Consider the following 3,459-nt stretch of genomic DNA (forward strand, 5'->3'; position numbering starts at 1 on the left):
GTGAATTCCAGATCAAACTCTTGTAGAATGGCTATCCATTTGGAATATTTCCCCCCCAACAATTGATGCAACAGAATGTAGGTCATAGGGTTGCAATCTGACACAATGGTAGTTTTGCGAAAGAGAACGTAGTGTCGAAATCTCTGTACTGCTTGAACGGCTGCTAAAGCCAATTTTTCAACATAAGAGTACTTGCTTTCTGTATCATTAAGATTGTGACTTAAATAATATATTGGATGTTCAATTCCACTATCTTCTTGCACTAAAACCATGGCGATGGTCGTATCTGCAGCTGCGAGATATAGGTTAAAGTATTTTTTATAGTCAGGAGCGTACATTAATGATGTTTTTATTAGGGAATCTTTTAAAGCATCAAAGGAAGCTTGTGCAACCTGATCCCAGTGGAAGGGTACTCCTTTCTTCAAAAAACGCGTATAACCTTTAGCAAGTTTAGCATAATGTGGAATGAACCTCCTCAAAAAGTTAGCTTTGCCTTGGAGTCTCTGAATCTGAAGTAAATTTGAAGGTGGAGGCATGTCAAGGATTGCTTGAACCTTAAATGGGTCGAGTCGAATTCCATCCTTAGAAACTACGAAACCAAGTAGTTGAGCAGAACCAACACAAAACACACACTTGTGCAGATTGAGTCGTATCTTGTAGTGTCGGAAATGTAGAAATATGGCTCTCAAATGCTGCGGATGATCAGTCCGCTTTCGCGAATGAGACAGTAGATCGTCGAGAAATGGTTGAACGATGTGTTTGATGTCATGGAAGGCGTAATTCATTTCCCTTTGAAAATTTTCTCCTGCGTTCTTCAGACTGAAAGGTAATTTATGATGCACGAATGTGCCCCACGGACATATAAATGTAGCCTTTGACTGGTCCTGTGGGCGGATATTGATTTGATTGTATCCAGAAAATCCATCCATGAATGAAAAGATTTCGCATCTGGCACATTCATCAATTATCTAGTCGATGAAGGGTGTAGGATAGTTGTCCTTCGGACACGCTTGATTTACATCCCTATAATCGACTCACACTCTAATTGTTCCTTGTTTTTTCATTACAGGAACAATATTCGATACCCAATCAGTGAGAGGAACAGGGTAAATGAAACCATCATGTAAAAGTTTTTCAACTTCTGCTTTAATGGCAGCGGCTTTCTTTAGATGGACAGGTCGAAGCCGTTGTCGTACTGGTTTGACATATGGATGCATCTTTATTTCATGTTCAACAATTCTCTAGTCAATGCCTGGCATTTCTTCATATGACCATGCAAAGACATCTCTGAATTCGCAAAAGAGAGCACAACAAATTTCCAGTTCTGATGGAGAACAAGATTTTCCAACGTGAATATTCTCTACAACATTAGGTTTGGTCGAGATATTAATGGTGATAGTTTCTTCAATATTGGATAGATTTCACTCAAAATCTACTGTGTTTATAGTATTTGATCAAAAATCGAAAACTGAAGGATGATTAAGGTCGCTTGAATAATATTCATTGTTATCTTGAAGGTAGGAACGATGGTGGTAATCTTCCCACGGCGTCTCTCCTATCATCATTGAATGGATGATTCCTTCGTCTGTAGAATGTATATGAGACCAAGGATTGGAAGAGGTACCATACTCTAAAGACCTATCTATCCAAACACTCATTGAGTGCTCATTCGGGTTTACCACCCAGGCCCAGAAAATTGATTGCTAAAAAGATTCTATGGGGCTTGGTGGCAACACCTCATGGTGATCCGCACTATCAAAATTGTCAGAGTTCTTCTTAATTTCAGGGGTTGTAGAAGATATCATATGATAGGTTTCTACAGTGGCCACTTCCGCAAGTCCAGGTGGAGGCGGGAGGGCAAAATTACCCATTAAGGAAGCGTCTTTTAGGAGACCTACTCCAACATTTTGAAGTGATTGATGACTTCCATGGATCATTGGAATGCTTCCAGTAGCTTGTGAACTATTTGGAAAAGAGGCTAGTTGGTCGACAATTGTGATTCCACCTTGGAAGGGAAATGAAATTTTTCTAAAGTATGTAGACACAATGGCAGCCATAGCATAAATCCAAGGCCTTCCCAGTAAAATATTCTAATCAATGTTTCCATCAATGACCTTGACTTTAATCTCTACTATCTTGCCCCCTAGTAAAACTTGCAAGTTACTTAAAATCCCATACGGCGTGTATGTTCTTCCATCAAATGCTTTTATGTCGTTGATGATAGTGACAAGGGTGGTGAACCTAAAGTTTTCCAGCAACTCATTGACATAATACAGGTAGATGCCCCCTCATCAATGATTGTTCGATGAATAATTTTATTGAGGGCTTTTAATTGTATAAGGAAAGCGAGTTGGGCCGGTAACTGAGGTGTATATCCTTTATGATTAAATTCAACAAGACTGGAATCCACTGGATCAATCCCACCTATTGCTGATAACAAAGCCTGCTTTTGGGAGGGGAAATTCTGCAGTACTTCAATTGTCAACATAGTGGATGGCGATTAAGCCAGATCCTCCACTATATTATAATTCTATGCAGCTCAAGCACAAGGATTAAATGTCGATTTATGTATGACTCTCTTTGGCGGCTTCATAGTTAATTCAAGAATAATGGGTGGAACAACTTCTAGCAAAGTTGTTGTCGAACTACTAGGTTGATCTATAGCCTGGTTTTTTGACAATGATGGATGCCCATAGTCTTTATTCCTTATCGATATCAAAGCATCATTTTCCAGTTTTGAGACAGATAGCATAAGCACTTGGGATGTGGAAGCATTATCAATAGCAAATAGATTAGTTTCTGGGTTTGGAAACGGATCAGTCAACACTGCTGAGGTATTTGAAGTCTTTAAAAAATTCGTAACCTCAGCTCGATGTGGAAAATCTCTCGTCCAATGCTCCTCGTTGCATATGTAACATGGATCACAAGGTTTCTTTTGCACAATAGGGTTTTCAGCAAATTCTTTAGGAGTTGAATTCTCCTGTTTCTTCTTATTATTTTTCTCTTTCTTCTTGCCCCCTGGTTGCTTTGGATTCTTGCCATTTTTAGATGACACAGCATTAATCTCCAGGGCAAGAGATTTGTCATCTACATTTTGACTAGAAACTATAATAGCTTTATGAGATGGAGACTTTGCGGTTTATGTGCTTGAGGCACTAATCACGCCACCACCGACATGAGAGTCCCTATTCGATTTAGGAGGGGGTGGAACAGAAAATTCTGGTCTTAGAGCATCAGGAATTTTGTCATAGAGCATGCCAGACTGAGTATAGATCAAGTCTAAATATTTTGCATGAGCAATGACTTGCTCTTCAGTGAAAACTCTTCCTTTCGCCACGTCTTCAATGATAGAAGGCAATAAGGACATAATAAACCACTCAGCTAAAAGCTGATCTGGAACATACATCTTTACCATTCGATGACAACGTCGCCACTCATGAATATGATCATATATGTGAG

The sequence above is a fragment of the Pinus tabuliformis genome, chromosome Q (assembly GCF_031772625.1).
Source record: "Pinus tabuliformis cultivar Carrire ecotype Pingquan chromosome Q, CPIR1, whole genome shotgun sequence".
NCBI lineage: Eukaryota > Viridiplantae > Streptophyta > Pinopsida > Pinales > Pinaceae > Pinus > Pinus tabuliformis.